Below are 20,061 nucleotides of genomic sequence, written 5' to 3'. Positions count from 1 at the left end.
TAAGGACGGGCTGCAAAAGTTGACATGTAGCTATAGGAGTACTAAAACTCAAGCAGTTGAACTCAGCTGGGTATGTTTTGAGAAGATTTAACAAATACATAAAAAAAAGTGTGAAGGCCCTTCACCAATGTGAGGAGTTAATGTACAGTGTTTCCTGTTAAGTGCTATTTAGTGATTATAACATATTTGAATTACAAAAAGCCATAGATGTTTTGTGTTTATTCAGGACCCCTAGGCAATACTCTTTTTGAATACATTCATGAAATCATTAACATGCCAACTGATGAGTTCGTTTCCACATTATTTCATTTGATTGGCAAGCATCAAGTATAAAAGTATAATTTTATCATTCAACAATGATGAAATCAAAGTATGCATTGACTGCCAGACATGGTCAAACACACCAGGAGTTTTTTTGATTGCAACACCTGCAAAGAAAATTCTTGTGACGAGATCCATTTCAGACTACACAAGCTTACGATACATGAGAGATTTCATGGCTCTCCAGAAAGAAACCAAGACTCAAATCGAGTGACCTGGTCCACCATGCCCAATCAATTAATGCAATAATGACTTATTCAAACACCTACGAATAGCCAATCCAAAATGAGCATGCACTCCATTATGCTGGAACCACATGCTGTGCGTCACATTTACTGTAGCTTTTTCAAGCGAACTGGGAAGAACCTGTTCCAGAAAAGTCTGCTAATAAGTGGGATGGTAAAAGGTACTGCTCAATGAAGCACTCACTGACCAAACCCACCCACATGTTAGCTGTGAAATGATGTTGTGCAATATGGTGCTGCATGCCGCGAGCATTTCCTGGTACCCATAACTGCTCATTGTGGTAAAGGAATACACCATCTCCCCTCCAGAAGTGTGTGTGTGTGTGTGTGTGTGTGTGTGTGTGTGTTTGTGTGTGTGTGTGTGTGTGTGTGTGTGTATGGGTGTTTTGCTATGGAAGTACACTGGTTCATGTTGTGTATTTTATTCATCACTATTTGCATAACCTTGTTGCTCTTGCAGGCCACATTGCTGATGGACACAAAATTCATGTTCCCAGTAAGATTTCCTTTTAATCCATCAAAAATCAAGCTTGAAGATGTAGAAGTACCAGAGGTTTTGAACCTACCAATGCTGAAGAAAGTTTAAACTTGTGAGAGTAGTGTTCATCAGGAAAACAGAAATGTGCCCTACTACAAGGTTTATGTAGATTTCCTTCTGGAGATCTCAGTTCTGAAGTAATAAATGTAAAAATTGTAATGAGATATGTATTTAATGTTAAACAGTCATCAGCATCCTATAAATGTAAACTTCTTTATTCCTTCACTCTAATATTCATTTCATTCTTAATATATCGTTATTATGTTAATCTATCTGCTTACAGTTATTTTGTTCATCAAAAATATTATATATAAAATATCTTTTATAATTATTTAAAATGTTTGCAATTTGTGTACATATGGCTTTTGTTGAAATATGTGATTAATGTTTGGCTTTCATGTGCGAGTGGGGGGGGAAAGGGCTGGAGGTACTGGGGTTGTGTGTGTGTGTGTGTGTGTGTGTGTGTGTGTGTGTGTGTTTGGATCTGTATAATGTCCTAAATCACTGTCAACAACAAATATTTGCAGATGTAAAAACAGACGTTGTCATGACAACTTTGTTTACTTGCAACACAACTGTCATTTTTCCTCCTCTATCTGTGAAATCAAAACTTTGTTCTAAAAGTCAAAGAATGTGTATATACTATGTGGAGCAGTGTTTTAAGCTCTCTTAATTCTCCACAATGATGGTTTATTTAAATGTCATGGCACTACTAGACTGTTATTCCTTTTTGTTAAAATTATTTCAAGAAAAATAGGGTTCAGGAGACAGAGAAATAAAATGTTGTCATCTGACAGATCAGTAACCATGAAGAAACTGAAATACATAAGTCATTTTTCTTTCAAGGACATTGATTGTTCCTTCGTATTCTCACTTTTGCCTAATATGAAAGAAAAATTTCTATTGTATCTTTGGTATTCTGTTTATCTCGCCACCTTCTTCCTCTTATACTGCTTCTTCATCATCTGTTCCTCATTAACACTTAGGTAAAACTTGTATGATTAATTTCAGGATGATCTTGTTTTTCATTTGCAGTCATTCCTCACTGTCTGAAAACTAGGTATCTATTATAATTTACTCCAGGCCTCTTAAATGTAAAGTTGTATCTCCTGTACTCAGGCAGGACTGCTTTTTTTATTTTCCTTTTTTTAGTGACAAGTTACTTCCAGCCACTTATGAGTGCCAAATTACTTTGTTGTAATCATAATGTGGTTTGTCTGTAAATGAACAGTACAAATATAAGTGTGGAAGTTGTTACAAGAATTTGGTTTCTCGCCAGTACTGCCATGTAAATGAATATCAGATCTGCTATGTGTAAGTGATTTACAGGTATGACTGGCTTTTAGTATCAATTTTGTACTAGTTACTGTGTGCATAATGGGCCTCCAGCAAGCCTTTGTTATTATTTACCTAGAGATTTCCATTCAGACTAAGGCATTTCATGTTAAAAGGTAAATATGGAGTTGTACCCTGATAAGGATATTTAAAAATGGATTTTCTGTTTCATTTCATATGGGTATCAGTTAGTATGGTCTCATTTTTTTAAACATTTTAGCTTTTTCACAATATCCATATCAACCATACAAAAGAAATTACTGTGATGATAAAGAAATCAAGTTAACTTCTTTCTTTCTGTCCATTCTGTGTAAGTAATTTTTGTCAGAAATAATATAATTTTTTTAAATTGTTGGGACTCGCCATGATAATGTAATTTGACAATGTGTTACAGAGATATTGCAAGTTACTGGTTGACATGCACAGAACATTATGGTCACCAACCTTCCATCAATAGCAGTGTCACCTTGTGAGGAATGACTGCTACACACACACACACACACACACACACACACACACACACAGTGTGTGCGTGCGTGCGTGGGTGTGCGCGCGCGCGCGTGTAGAATGGGGAAGGTGCGCAGTCTGAGTTTGACTGACGGCAGTGAGGGCAGATGGTAATGGCCCGAGGCTCAGCATGAGCATATTGGAAACTCCACAACTTGTCAGGTATTTGAGAAGTGCTGTGGTGATTGCCTTCAACACATGGTGATACCACATCCAAACGTCATGGGGTTGAGGGACTGCCACTCATAACAGATGTCGGACGTTGTAGGCTGAGCAGACTGGTAAAACAGAACAGGCAGTAAACTATAGCAAAACAATCCTCAGTCTTAAATACTAGGCAGAGTACAAGTATGTCTGAACACACAGTGCACTGAACACTCGTAATGATGGGCCTCTGCAGCCAATGACCCAAGCATATGCCCATGTTAACACCACAACATCAACAACTACAATTGAAAAGAGCAAGTGACCATTGGCACTGTACATTGGTGCAGTGGCAGAGCATTGAATCCCAATGCCATCATCATCATGCCAATGGGTGGGTGCAAATCTGTCATCTTCCAGTGGAACATCTCCTTCACACCTTCACTTGGAATGGAGACAAGCTGGCAGTGGCTCCATTATGCTTTGGGGAACATTCAAGTAGACACTCACGGGTCCAGTGGAGCTTACGCTAGGCCATGATAGATAAGGAGTATCGTACATTGGTATCAGACCACATGTATCCTTTCATGACAATCATGTTTACCGACAGCAGTGGCATTTTTCAAAAAGATAATGTGATATATCACAGGGCTATGAGTGTGACAGAATGGTTCAAGGAACACAGTGGTGAGTTCCAATTGATGTGCTGGCCACCTCAATTAGCCAGATCTGAACCTGATTGAATGTGGCATCAGAGGTCATCCCCCCCCCCCCCCCTGGAATTTATGGAAATCAGGTGCCTTGGGTGTGCAGGTGTATTGCCAGCTCCCTACAGTGACCTACCAAGACCTCACTGCTTACATGCCATTATGTGTCACCTCACCGCTGTTATCCATGTGAAAACGGTGGACATGCTCCCTATTAAGTGTGTGTGTGTGTGTGTGTGTGTGTGTGTGTGTGTGTGTGTGTGTGTGTGTGTGTTCCAAGTGTCTCATACAGACAATCACATTTGACATCAAAGAATGATTCATTGTCAATAAAATGAAAATTAATGAAGAAATAACACATCATATCATATACAGCCTAAGCAACTTTGGAAAGCCATGATAATCTGGAGGCTGTCAAACTGCTGTGATTCATGACTGACAGTAAACCTTTGATTTTAAAATGTAATTGCCTATTGAAAGGGGAAAGGGGGGGGGGGGGGGGAAGAACTTGCTGTGATAGTTTCTAATTCTTTTATTTTTTGCTCTTACGCCATGTTTTTCTAATTATGACTCGACATAATCACATTACTTATATCTTCTTATTTGTGTGAAAGATTATTATTATGTATTGGTTTATAATCTGTACTGTGACATTTGTTAACTGTGGGTATCATGTATCAGGCAGAAGTTTGGTGCTCTTCTTGCAAATTCAAGTAAATTATTGAAATATTACTTTCTCTGCAGACTAATATTGATTGTTCATCAAAAATCACTTTTTCATTTTTTAAAATTTAATACTAATAGGCTCTCAGATGGCTAAAAGTAAAACAAATGAGGTTATTAGTAAATCCATCATAAATGTGATAGGCAGACCCACTCTTTGAGAAGATCTGCATGAGGTGAACTTTTCATCTTAATGACTCTTTTTGTTTTTCCTGTTATATATTTTGTGTAACACCTACTAGATATTTCTACATCAGTCATTGGCTTTAGCTGAAGTATAAAATATTTCTTGGGCTAAAATGTAGGTAAAAAGGAACAGAGACTTGAAAAAATTGATTTCCATCATAATTCAAGATTATGGTGTTAACTATACTAGGGAAAGATGCATAATTTTACTTCTGTTGTCAGTAAATAGTGTGAGACTTTGAGAACATAAGATGTAGAAACGAATTGTATTGTTCCTCTGACTATGACTGAATAAAAATTTTAAATCCATAAAAAGCTATTTTAGTCACTGTTAACTGTAAATATTGCCGAGCTTATCAGCGAGGAATAACCTGTGCACTGAACTTTAACTGTTTTTAGCAGTTCTGATGGATAGTGAATATGAGTAACATGCTTGGCTAGGAACATGATGTACATAAAATATTTCTTTCATGTGCAGATTTTCTTAAAACTGAACCAGTGTTAAAAAATAGTTGTATAATACTCATTGTTCATGTACTTCCTCACAGCCGCTAAAGGAACCAGGTGATGCTATATTTAGTTTAAAAACTGTGTTTTATGAAAAATTTAAAAACTGGTATTATTTTGTATGAGCTGTTTCCAAAGAAGCAATATTTTAAACTCCCCCCAGTGCTATTAACCCTGCTTTTTCCCTTCTGCATGTACACCACAATGTTGTTTTTGGGATGAAACTACCATTTCATTTGTTTAAAACTATAAAATATCACATTAGACTGACAGAAATATGTTCTTCATGAATACTGGCCACATCAAAGAACAGAATTAAATGGGAATAGTGACCTAACTACAGGGTCTTTAAATCAGAATTTATCATTCAGGCATTGTCGGTGCTACTGTAGTAATGACCCTCCACTTGAGGTGTGAGTAGTTACAGTGCTTATTGTAAATTATTCTCTTCTAAGATAATCCAAAAATCACATTTCCTTATTTTTATTAAAAAAGTAGAATTACTATAAAGATACAGAGTTGTTTCAGATAAATGAGAAATATAATTTCAAAAGTCTAGTCATGATAATTTCATCCCTTCTGTATCTTTAAATGACCACACTGAATAATACGAGGGTAGTCCACAAATTAAGTTCTGTTTCTATTTCTATCTGCAGCAGTTACTCTGCCTCAATGAGAAGACATGTAAGCCATTTTCAAATTGCTACTGCCGACATGTGCTTTGTAGTGCTTCTTAATAATGTCAGCCATAATTGAAAATGCCGTCATGTGTGAAATCAGATCTGCGATTCATTTTCTAAATGCAAAGAAAGTTAAACCAAAGGAAATTCATTGGCAAATCTGTGAGGTTTATGGACAAAATGCTATGAGTGATTCAATGGTTAGAAGATGGGTCAGACTGTTAAATGAAGGACGTGATCAAGTTCACGATGAAGAATGGAGTGAACGCCCGTCTGTGGTTACTGATGAACTGGTTCACACAATTGAAGAGAAGATTAAGCACAACCATAAGTTTACACTTAGTGCCCTTGCTATGAAAGTTCTGCAAATCTCACTATCACTAATTCATGAAATTGTTACTGAAAAACTGAAACTTCAGAAACTTTGCTCATGTTGGGTACCCAAATTTCTTGCTGAAAAACACAAAAAAGAATGGATGGGCAGTGCACTTCAGTTTTTGACACAGTACAGTGAAGAAATCAATGGTTTTCTTTCTCAGATAGTCATGGGGGGGACGAAACTTGGGTAATGTAAGACACCCCTGAAACAAAACAGCAATCAATGGAATGGAGGCACACTTCATCCCCAACAAAGGTTAAGCCTAAGCAAATCTTGACACCTCTGAAAGTCATGTGCACCGTTTTTTGGGACAGAAAAGGCATTTTGCTGATTGATTGATTGATTGGCCTCATGGTAAGAAATCAATGCACATGGTTACTGAGAAACCATCAAGAAATTGTGCCGTGCAATACAGAACAAGCACCAAGGATTACTGTCAAAAGGTGGTGTTTTTTCCCCCACCTCACAGCTCTTATGAGAATTTCACTGGGATGCATTTGATCATCCTCTGTACAGCCCAGACCTTGCTCCTAGCTCTCTTCTTACACCTAAAATCTGTCCTTGGTAGTCAACACTTCAATGATAATGACAAGCTAAAAGAACATGTTACCACATAGTTGAATACACAGGTGGCAACCTTCTATGAAGAAGGCATACAAAAACTTGTGTCACGGTATGACAAGTGTCTACAAAATTTTGGAAGCTATGTAAAAAAGTAGTTTAACAGTTGCAGATTTTTTACAATAAATATTTTTTCTGTCTGTGTCTGTGCACGTTTGTTTTATATAACCAAATGGAACTTGCTTTGTGGACATATCTTGTAAATTAATAACTGTGAAGATCTATAATCAAAAGTGATGTCTAATTATTTTAAGCATATAACTGAAATTTTTGATACTTCAATTATGAACTTTTTTTAACTGCATTTCATAGTTCACTCCCACCTTCATAGTTTAGTGGTCAGTGTGGCTGAATGACATTTAAGGGGCCTGGATTTGATTACCAGCAGAGTCAGCAGTTTCCTCTGCTTGGGGACTGGGTATTGTTTTGTCCTCATCAATACCGGCATGTAAGTCATCAAAATGAAATCAACTAAAACGACTTGCAGCTGACAAACTCCCTGAAAGGGTACCCCTGGCAAAATATGCCATATGCACATTTCATTTTCATAGTTCAAAAGTCAGAGAAGAAGGAAGACTAATGTTGTAAGTTGAGGTCACTTGTGTTTATTTCATAGTAATGTCCTGCAACCGATTCAGACAAATATTATCATTTTTACATTTTTCCAACAGCAACAGTAAACCGGATAATGCCGACCGGCTAGTCAAAGTGCAATTCCAAAAAGTTTGAAGAAATGTTTAATCCAAGTCAGAACATCTCAACTGATGAAGGAATGACACCATTGGGTGGACAGTTAAATTTTAAAGTTTATAATCCATTAAAAATTATGAAATACAGCATACTCATTCGGATGCTGTGTGATTCGAGTACAGGATACATTTCTTCATTCGAGATATATTCCGGTGCTGGACAGCCTTTAGCAAAAACAGTGATGGAACTATTGACACCTTCTGAGGGAAAGTGGCACCACTTCTTCATGGCTGATTATTATAACAGTGTAGAACTTGCAAAGAAGTTACTTGAAAAGAAAATTTGAGTTTGTGGAATGACATGGAAAATAGAGGATTTCTGGAAAATTAAAGCTCACAAAAGTCAATGTTTTAGAAGCTTGTCATCTATGGAAAGGTGACAAGTGGCCAGTGACAAGCCAAGTAATCTGAATTAGTGCTGCCAGCGCCAAGTGTATAAATTTGTACGAGATTTGAGGACGGCAAAGTGCTAACATGGGGCTAGTTGTTAGTGCTCCTTTTATCTTTTTTGAATATGAAATTGGGAAGATCTTAGCTGTAAGTCGGTTAGTTTTAGTGATGTACAAGTCAGTGAAGTTGGCCATACATAAATATAACATTTCTGAACCCCATTCCATGTTGATTAAGTATGATGTGGAGTCATTTAAAATATTATGGAGGATTTATATTAATGCATGGTTTTGCAGTGATATGTACCACTAAAACTCTCTTGAACTTCCAGTTGCAGCAAGTGGTTTAAAACTCACAAGCTTTCAGTCAAGTGCTCCTTGGCAACTGTCAAGTAGTGACTGTCTTTTGGTTGCCGCTAACATCCTTTACTGATGCACTGCCTTACATGATGTCACTGGTGCTCACTCCAGCACCATATGGGGTAATGTTTGCATTGCGCCCCTGCTGCACCTGCTTCAGCTTTCTGTGGCTGTCTTACAATCCTTGCTCAACGGTAGGCTACCACCTTTGCTGAGGGTGTTTTCACAAACTTTTATCTATCACTTCTTTAATTATGCTATCCCAGAAACAACTATTCTATGTAATAAATGATGTCTCTTTGAATTCAGTATGATGTGAATGTATGTGTATGATGTGAATACTCTAGAGCATGCTCTACTATCACTGATTTCTTATGACATGACAGGGGAAAGCATCTCTCATGTTCTGTCTGACAGATAACTGTCAGTGCTCACACTGTATTTTATATACTCCTGGCATTCTGAGGCCTACATCACTTTTACAGGTCTCGTCAGTTGTCAAATTTTTGTTGGAGGCCTGTAGACTGAATCTGTTTCATACCCCTTTAAGAAGTGGCTGATATTTCTGATTAATGAGCCACAGAACAGAAAAAAACATAAGCTTCATTGAGTTTTATTCAGGGTTCTTCTGCTCCTGTGTTTTCAGGAAGGTGGTTTGTGAAATCTGGTAACTAGTGTATCTGTTTTCCTTGAATACTTTCTGTATGTGGCTCAGTTCCTTCAGCAGGTTTTCAGCATCTGAGACACCTTCCACACAATGCACTAAGATCCTCAGAACAGAATATTTTTGTGACAGATAGTGATAGCTGTTAATGTGCAGGTATCTGCAGTCTGCAGTATGTGTGGGTGGGTTTCCAGTAAACACTGTGGCTGACACACAAATTGCTTTATGGCAGATGAGGACATCAAGGAAGTGCAAGGCACTACCAGTCTCTACCTCCATTGTGAATTTGATGTTGTCATGGATATTGTTGATGTGGTCCAAGAATTCCCCAAGCTTTTTACATTCATGAGACCAGATGATGATTGTATTGTCAATGTAATGATAAAAGCAACTAGGATTTGCAGGATCCACAGCCAGTGAAAAGCATTTGTCTGATTAAAACATTCTATATTCTCCATCATACAAAATCAGATGGACGGCCTCACATTGGAAAGTCCATTAGCTCTAGTTATACCCAACTTGTTTATGGAGAACATCATGCTGGACATGCCTCCTGCAAAGTCTGATTGCTTTTATCATTACATCAATGACACATTCGTCATCTGGTCTCATTGATGTGAAAAAACTGGGGTAATTCTTGGATCACATCAACAATATCCATGACAATATAAAGTTCACAATTGAGGTGGAGACCTATAGTGCCTTGCTGTTCCTTGATGTCCTCATCTGCTGTAAGGCAATGTGTGTCTCAGTCACAGTGTTTACTGGAAATCCACCCACACACATCGGGATCTGCTAGCTAACAGCTATCACGATCTGTCACAGAAATGTTTTGTTCTGAGGACCTTGGTGCATCAATAGAAAGCTCTCTCATACACTGGAAGGTTGCCAAAGGAACTGAGTCACTTACAGAAAGTATTCAAGGAAAACAGCTACAACAATCGCCAGATTTCATAAGCCATCTTCCCAGAAACATAGAAGCAGAAGGGCCCCGAGAAGAAATATAAGCTTGTGTTTTTTCCATTCAATGGCTCAATAATGGGAAAGATCAGCCATTTTCTAAAGAGGGATGAAATAGATTCGGTCATCAGGGCTCCAACAAAAGTTTCACAACTCATCAGTCCTTTGAAAGATGGTATAGGTGTTTGAATGCCAGTAGTACATAAAATACTGTGTGGGTGTGGATATTTTTATGTTGGACAGACTGTGCATACTAATGAACAGTGCTGAGTAGAACACAAGATACTTTCACTTTTGTTACCCTGAGGGATCAGTGGTAGCAGAGCATGCTCTGGAAAACAGACATCACATTTCATTCAAAAAGACATCAGTTATTACACAGATGTGTTGTTTCTAGGATATCATAATTAAAAAAGCAATAGAGATAAAAATTTGTAACAACACTCTCAATGAAGTTGATGGCCTATAGTTAAGCAAGCCTTGGGACCCTACCATCAGAAAATTGAAGTGGGTGCTGTGGGTGTGCAATGAAAGTATTACACTATATGGCAGTGGAGCAAACACCAGTGACAACAAAGAAGGAAGCACTGCTGTATAAGTATGATGGCAGCAACCAAAAGATAGTCACCACTTGACAATGGCAGAGGAGTACTTGGCCCAAGGGCTTGATGATTTTACACCATTTGATGTTATTGTGAGGCCAAGAGAATTTTATCATAATGGTTAATTGTTTATCAGATCACTGTCGATGTTAACCTATAGCACTATCACAATTACAGTAAGCTGTGATCAGCAAGCCCGACCTCATGCACTTGCATGGCAGGTCTTAATTTTTTGTGGAGATAAAGTTGCCTATTTTCCCAGGTTTCAAACACATGTTTTTTATTTTTCCTAAATCAGTTATGGTGAATGATGAGATATCACTGTTGAGTAGGACATGGTTGATTTGTCATTACCAGAAGGATGTTGAGCTAATCTTCCTCAATACTTTATTAAATTGTACGCAGCTCATGTCACCCACATAAAACAAATGTCAGTTTCTAATCCGCAATTATCCTATACCAGTATCATAGAACCAGTATTGATTAAGAAGTGAAACTTTTTGCTCTCCACTCAGTCCTCTTGTTACAGGCTCATAACAGTTATCTACACTGCCTGTAGTTAATAGCTGTGATGTATGGGAACATTTCCTATTATAAAGATTCAATTCAGTAATGACTTTCAATATAGTAGTAAGAAAGATTTGTTAGGAGGGATATACTTAATGTAAACATGTATTTAGAGGACTATACCATGACATGAAAGAATCCAGTTAGAGAACTATACCATGATAAATCAGAAAACTTAGACAGGCTGCAAATGACACTTTCTTAAAAGGTTACTTCTTCTAACTGTTGCTAATTAACTTTGTCTAATTATCAGAAATTGTTATTCACTTAGCAAATAAGATGGATAAATGATACAAACTTGGATCCTCTTTGCAACTATTATTGAGAAATATTTCAAACAGTTGATTATACACTTTTTAGCGAGCTTCTGTGCAACGTATTTCTATCAGTGGAAGCAAAAGTTTCAGCATGGCATACTCCTATTTTTGTGAGAATGTTTTATAGCTGTGTTATCCTAAGAATTCTGTATCAAATGAGCAGCAGCAGGAGGCCACTTTTGTAATCATAATGGGGATGTGCCAGTTTCTACCCTTTGTATAGGTTTTTTTTCTGTGGTTGTGCAGTACGACATAAGTCAAATGATTGGATGTAGATGTAGATATGAAGTGGATTGAATACCTCAGAATGGCAGTAGGGAAGGTGAATGGTAGACTTCATTTTAGTTGAAGAATTTTGGCAAAGTGTCATCCATAAAGGAGATGGTGTATAGAATGCTAGTGCTATTCATTCATTCAAGTATTTGGCATCCCCATCAGGTTGGATTAAAGGAAGACATGAAGCAGTTCAGAGTGGGCAGCTGGATTTGTTACCAGTAGTTTCAATCTGCAATTTGTCCCATGGGTAGATGCTTGATAAGAAATAGTAAGATACAGCTAAACAAGAACAAGGGTCTATTACAACCACAATAGAGAGATTTAATAACAAAGGAAAACTCTTCTCAATAAAATATAATACAACTTCTCTGACACTAACAGGCACACACCTGGAACACTCAGTGAATAAACATTGTGGGGCATGAAGACCATGCCACAGATAGTCCCTAATGACAGAGGTTGAGTGCTCAACATAGCTGGTTGACAGGTATGTCTCAGGATATCACTGGAAAGTTATAAGTGCTGCTGTGGGGGCTTCTGATCAGGCCCTGACTGATTAGCTGCTTAGAGCTTGTGTGTGAATTTGGCCCAGAACCCTGGTGTGGTGAACCGTCAAATCGTGTTGGCTTGCACTGTCCTGTATAGATGGGACATGGCGGAATTTATGCCAATCCAGTTCTGCACACAACCCTGTTGAGGAAATAGGTCCCTGACGTGGAGGACCTCTGGTGGTGCTCGTCCTGCTGTCTGTCATCCTTTATGTGATCAGTTCAATGCAGTGAGGCAATACCTTGTACATATGCAAGCCCATGATGGTTCAGTGTCTGAGGGGTTGCTAATCCCTTTAGGTGAATGAGGGGTACATGGCACCATCAGCACACAAGTGTTATGAAGATGCTTTATGAACTTAAATGAGAATCCCTTGAGGAAAGATAATGCTCTTTCTGCAAGGCATTATTCCTGAAAGTTAGAGAACCAACATTTGAGGCTGACTACATAATGAATCTACTGCTACCAACATGCATTTCACATAAGGATCATGAAGATAAGATGTAAGAAATTAGGGCCTGTATGGAGGCTTTTAGATATTCATTTCTTCATTGCTCCATTTGCAAGTCAAACAGGAGAGGAAGTGATTAATAGTGGCACAAAGTATCCTTTGCTGTGCACTATATGGTGGTCTGCAGCGTATGTATGTTGATTTGTTATTAGTAGTCAACCTGCTTAGCTGAGTGGCAATGTCTTTGCCTGCCACGCAGTGGGCCCAGGTTCGATTTCTGGCCGTGTTGTGTCACCATCACCACCACCACTACCACCACCACCACTGACATGCAAGCCACCCAACGTTGCGTCACCTGAAATAAGACTTGCAACCCGGGGCTGAACTTTCCTGGATGGGGCCTCCCAGGCAACGAGGCTACAATGTCATAATTTTTGTTTTTTAAAAAGTGTTCATTCATAGTTAGCATTAGAGTATTTTAAAAATGTTTATTATGGCATTTAGACATGGTGTTGAAATGGAAATAAAACTTGGATGTAGATTTTAGTCCATAACATTAAACAACTATTTCTTTAGGCAATATTTGATGTTGCAGGCTACACATGACACTGTTAAACATTTGGTATGTGCAGTGGCTGTGGGTGTTTATTATTGGTATGATGAAACTGATTATAAAATAAACAGAGCTGCAAAAGACCCAATTACTAATATGAACAACCCCACTCACCAGTAGTGTTAAAAAGTATAAATAGCTCCATTTTCAACTAACTGTTAGGGAAGAGGACCAGAGAAAATTGACATTTTTACAGCATGTTTGTTTAACAAATACTCTGTTGGGAAATAGACTCCAATGTGGACACAGTTAAGAGACAATGTTCTTCATACTTATAGATGTGTGACAGACTCTGAGGTAATCTCAAGTATGTAATACTACAAAGACCACTGCATATTAAGGTGCCTCAAATTGTACATATAAAATGATAGGTGACATCATTACATAAAAATCTGTTTTTAGCCAGGAACATAAACTGAGCAGTGTTGAGTCAGTTTAATTCTGTTTTAAGTATCTGTTATCTCTGAGGCATCATTCTTGAGACACCTTTTATATTTCAATTTCAGTTGCAGCAACTGGAAGTGGAAAATCGAAGATTACATGCAAATATGACTAAACTTCAGCTATCATTCAATGATTGCTGTTCTAATAAAACATTAGATAATGGACCAGGACGAGAAGAATTGCTAAGTAAGTTCAAATTGTTCCTTCATCATAGTAAGGATCTTTCTTGTTGCTGTTGTTCCCAAATGGCCAAGTTCATGGTTTTCATTCTGAAAAACAGTTTTTTTTTCCTCCATAGACGCTCTTTCTAATAATTGAGGACTTCTGTAAGTGCAGGTTTTTACAAATACTGCCAGTTCTAGACAGAAATAATTATTATATCATACTACATGCTAAAGGTATAAAATTGCTATAACACTAAAACAAATATAATAGATATAACGTTTGAGAATGTGTTTCTGATGTGCATTTTAAGTCTGTGTTTCCAAATACTCTAGGGATGGTAACTTGACATTCACAGGTGACTGTTCAACAGCATAACATCTGATTTTCTGCACGACTGGTGTTATTTTGTTATACTTGAATTAGTATTAATTTCATTTATTTATGACAGTGTTATGAATTTGTTCTCATTCAGAGCAGTACAGTCAGCTGCAACTAGAAGTTGACAGATGGCGAGAGGAATGCATTCAGTTACACTGTATTCTAGCAAAGCAAACTGAAGGTTTGAAGAATGTTGCTAGTATCAACTATGGAAATCATGTACACTTAATAAATGAGGTTGTGGAGCTAGTACTGGCATTTGAAGCACAGAAGAAGATAAACAGGTATGTGCAAAAATGCAGTACCATATCTTATTTTTGTTAGTTATGTCTGGGACTCATTAACTCTTTAAACTGTAAATTCATGTAGGCAGCTGGAAGATGAATTGCACCAAGAGAAAAATAAGAGGCAAGCAGAAAGAGAACAACTCCAACAAGAAAATGAGAAACTCAGAGAGGAGAATGATAATCAGCAGAATCTTTTGTCTCCAAGTTTAACTAAAAGCCCACAAACTCAAACTGAAACTTTTATGCAACATGAAATTATAAGAGTGACTTCAGAAAAGCTGGTGAATATTAATTCAGATCATATTAATGTTTAAAAACTTCATTAAAACAGCTTATAGCATGTACAGGATGTCTTAGGAGGAAACACACATCCATGAAGAGGTGATAATACAGACTGCTATAATGGGGAAACAATGTATAATTCTATGCTTTCTTCTCAGTAACAAAACTTAACAATAGGAGAATGCATAGAGGACTGAGGCCAAATCAGCAATAATACTTGTAGTTTTCTGTGGTCTTTTTAAGAGTTCATAATTATGCCAATTTTTTAGATGTTTCCAGTTAGTCCCTTACTTAATGCTGAACTTCATGGCTGGGCACAAATACCATGCTGCTTTCTCTGTCAGGTACTAGTGGAAAATGTTTGTTGCTTTCATCTTGTGACCCAACAGTGAAGTGTCCATTTCATTTTTCTTCTTTCTTTTTTTCATTTTTTCTCTTTTTTTTCTTGTGTAGTTGACTGTGCTGAGTGCTTTTGCAGTGCAGTATTTTTCTGTCATTGCAGATTAGCATGGAATGAAAGTAAACTCTCACTTCACATACTTCATTCTTCAAATCAAATCCTTGGAGGGTGTTTGTAAAACTTTACATTCACATTTGATTGAGGAATAACCAACAGTACAAAATACCCTCTCATAATGACTGAGTGACACACTTTAGGGATGTTACCCCACCTCTCTTCTCTGCTTCCACCTTTTCCCTGCGTCATCCCCTTGTCCAGATTCCTGTGATGAAACTTTCTTCCATCATCACCATTAAAGCTGGTATCCTCTGGGTGAGCACCTACGCACTAACATGAGATAATTACCTTTATTATTCAATTAAGCAAAACTCTGACAGAAATTGTCTTTCCAGCCAATAAAATTCATATTCTTGTTAATAAAAAAACCATTTATTTTCTATTGGAATCAATTTACACCTGCAGTTGTTACACAACTCATCTTCAGTCTTAATTTCTTCATGTTTGTTTTTTTTCTGTGAAAAATTTCATTCTCTCTTTGTCAAACTAGTATTTGTATACTATGCTACTCCTAATTTCCTATAAACCATATTATAATTTTATCACTACTTTCATAACTTTTTATTCTATTTTAATAACAGCTATTAAACTCCACTATATTACTAAAACAACAATCACCCTTATGGCTGCATTCATTACTATGCAATGTTGGGTTTGAAACATTCCTTTTGTCCATATGTCAGAGCTTCTGTGGCATTGCATGCAATTCCATCCATGGCAGCAGTTGGAATGCACTACTCTTAGCAATGGCCAGTGTGCTACACAAATAATGTGATTTACTGCTCTGTAGATTCACTCTGAAGCATTATTATGGAATATCGTTCTCAGGTAACTGAAATTAAGTACACAGAAGGAAATGAACTCCAGGTACACGTTTCAGAACCATGTGGACTAACTCATGGTGTTCCACAGGGCTCCATTTTAGGTCCCTTTCTTTTTTTGGTCTACATTAATGATTTCCCATCACACGTTAGGGATTCTGAACCAGTACTGTTTGCAGATGACACCAGTCTATTGATTGAAGGGAATAATGAAGAAAATCTTACTGCATCTGCAAAAGATATTACAAAAGGAGTGTCTGAATGGTTTACCAGAAACAGGCTAATAGTTAATCCCCAAAAAACTGTACTAATGAATTTCCACACTGATCAAAATAAAAATCCGGCACAACCTGTAATATGTATGGATAACCAAAACATTAGTTCTGTCAATGAAACTAAATTTATCGGGATTCATATCCAGGAAAATCTTAAATGGAACACTCATATCACAGCCCTGAATTCAAAACTAGCAAAAATGAGCTATGTGGTAAGAATTCTCTGCAACAGTACTAGTGCAGAAACAGTTAGGGCTGTATACTTTGCTCGTGTACATTCAATACTGAAGTACGGTATCATTTTCTGGGGAAATGAACATCAGGCCATAACAGTTTTCAGGAAACAAAAGGCAATTATAAGAATAATGAAACAAGTGAGCAGCAGAAAATCATGCAAACCTTTCTTTAAAGATCTAAAGATCCTACCCCTTCCCTGCATTTATATACTGGAAATAGTCACGCATGTCAAAAAAAGCATACTGAGAAAAGAAAACCTTTTTCCTCAAAACAAAAGTGTCCATGATTACAGTACCAGGTCAGACAGTGACATACACGTCAATCATTGTAACACCACATTATGCCAAAAAGGTGTATATCATGCAGGAACAAAACTTTACAACAGATTACCAAGACATATAAAATCTCTTACTGAACTACAAAGCTTTAAAAAGTCTGTGACATCCTACCTTCTGAAAAACTGCTACTATTCAGTCTCACAGTATCTTATGCAAGAAAAAATGTAATTTGTATCTTTAATTGTAGAAATAAGTTATAAATATACAGTATTTCAAAAATTTGTAATTATTAACTGTATAGATCCAATTTGTCATAAAAATTTATAAAATTTATGTTTGATATTTGAAAATCCAATAGCCAAAAAATTTTTTCTGTCCAATATCCTGTGTACAATATATGTACTTAAAAAGAGATTTATATGGACAAATTAATAAATAAATAAATAAATAAATAAATAAATATTAGTAGAACTGGATAACTTCTCGGCACTGCCACACTACCCAGTCAGTTGAAATAAGGGTTGCCAGCCTTGACTTGACCTGAGAGAGAGGGTTGAACTTCTCACTACTCCAGAGTCAATAATTGAAAACTCTGTCCTTACCAAACTACTTTCAGGACAGATTCAGAGATATGAGCTCTGGACTGGAAAATGATAAATGCTGTCAGTTGAATACATCACCTCCAGCTGGCTACTGGCAGTTGTTGTCAATAATAACTAAAAAGGAAGTTCAAAGTCAATGTAAATGGAGAAAGACTCACACAAAGGCATTACTCTAAAAATTTCTATTGAAGCTAAACATTCCCACATTGATCTCACTGTCTCAAACACTAATTTCCAGCTAACTAATGTCACTCCAATCTGATGGAAGGGCTGTGCTTACCTAAGAAATGTACTTGCACTTAAAAACACACTTGCCTGGAGCACTGAAAAGTTCAAACTGAAATCCATACTCCTTCTGAGTCTGTTTCCTGTAGTATGAGAAGTAACTTGGTTTATCATGAAGCTCTGCAGCTGGAAACTGGCTGAGGCAACTAAGATAATGGACAGGACTAGTGCACATGAGTGGCTGAGAAACAATATGTTAAAAGTTGAACAACAGCAATGCACATTCACCCAACCTCATCACAATTCCACATAATGGTCACTCACCTTCATTCCTATGTCAGTGGCATTCTTTCATGAAGAGTAGAGTTGACTGGAACTGATGCTAAATTAACTTTCACGTCTACTTTGCAGAATGTGGCAATAAGGCGTGTGTGAATATGTAAGTTATTAGATTACCAGTACATTTTTATTAGGTTAACAGCAACGTGATGTGAAATATTCTTTACGCAGAAATAAAATGTTGTAATGTCAACATATCTGTGATGGTTTCACTTCTCACACAGGCATGTTGGAAGATATACATGTGTTACGAAAATTGTCATGAACATCAGATTGATTATGGAAATTTTGATTGAAAGCATTATATTTACAATGATATGTGTTGCAGACATGTTGACTGTGTTGGGTACTAATTAAAGACTCAACTGGCTGTCATTTACCCTGTGCCAAGCTGCAGCTCATCTGAGAAAACTTTGCTAATACCACGAATAATTATGTAAATTCCAGTTGTTATATTTTAAAATATTATTATCCAATTTATTGCTGTTTTTGTAATGAGTTAGCAGTTCATTGCCACTATATGCAAGCAGTATAGTGAAACTTCCTGACAGGCACACATTCCGCTGCAGAGTGAAAATCTTATTCTGAAAGCAGTATAGTTTCTACCAGTATTGCATCATCTGCTTCATTTCTTTGATTATGGTATACAACCTACTGGTTTGAGCATAGAAAAATCATGGCAGCTTTGCATCTGTCATTTAGCTGCAGATTTCATTTTCATAATGCAGTAAAGAACCGAGCCAGAAATGTTAAAGCATTGTACTCCTTCTTTAAATTACTTACTGAATGCTTCCTCTCAGGATACTCTTGGTACGCCCAGAGTTACAGATTTCACCCTCCTGATATGACTATATGATTGTAAATGCTGTTATCATCTTCTGTGGCTTCCCAACCTGTTTAATATATCCTTGAACTATGAAGTCCCTATTTAAAGAATGCTGATGAACTGTATTTAGTTTCTTGTGTTTTTATAAACTTCACCCAATGTACATGGACCAATAATTACAAATGATTTGTGAGGAAATAAGTATAAGGTTTAATTGACAGAGATACAATGAATATATCTTATGACTATATTGTTCCAACTTATGTGGCCAGAGAATGTGACTTATGTGGCCAGAGAATGTGACTCCTGAGGATAACCTTTCATGATACCTTCTCACTTGATAATAAGGAACTTTACATAAATCCTGCACATCCATCATTATTGAAAAAATCAGTATGGTCCAAGGAGAAATGCAAGATCTTTTTCATCTAACATCATCACTGGAATTTTTCTTGTAATGGTTTGCAAATAGATGCAATTTGTAGTGCAATCATTTCCTCAGCAGTTTTATAATTAATCCCACATTTATTATTTTTTGTTATTGTTTCCCAATCCATTGCCTGCAAATACCGTTTTGTTTCCTTATACTTTTACCACAATCAGTGCAAATGGCAAAATACATTTTGGATATATTAATTATTTCTAAATGTGTTGTGTACAAATTCCAGGTTCTTCAAGAAAAACTAGATTTAGCTAAAGAGGAACTTTCAAAATGCCGGAACAGCTTAAAATTGCAAACTGAAGTGCTGAAGGATGCAGGGTGTAAGTATATTTTGAAGACCAATAAACAGGATGTTAAAATTATTCCTTATTTTGAGAGGTGCTGTTATAATGATTGTGTAACTGCTCAAGAAACAATATTACTTTTTTCCCCTAGTGTTTTCCAGCAAATTAGATAACAATGCTGAAACAGCTGAAAACTCACTAGAGGAAGTGCTAGTGAAGAGGCAAGATCAAAGGAATAACAGAAGAGGGATAAGAAAGAAGGAAAGACA

Source organism: Schistocerca serialis, chromosome 3 (genome assembly GCF_023864345.2).
Source record: "Schistocerca serialis cubense isolate TAMUIC-IGC-003099 chromosome 3, iqSchSeri2.2, whole genome shotgun sequence".
Taxonomy (NCBI): domain Eukaryota; kingdom Metazoa; phylum Arthropoda; class Insecta; order Orthoptera; family Acrididae; genus Schistocerca; species Schistocerca serialis.
The sequence above is the reverse complement of the archived record's forward strand: the minus strand, read 5'-3'. Positions refer to the sequence as shown.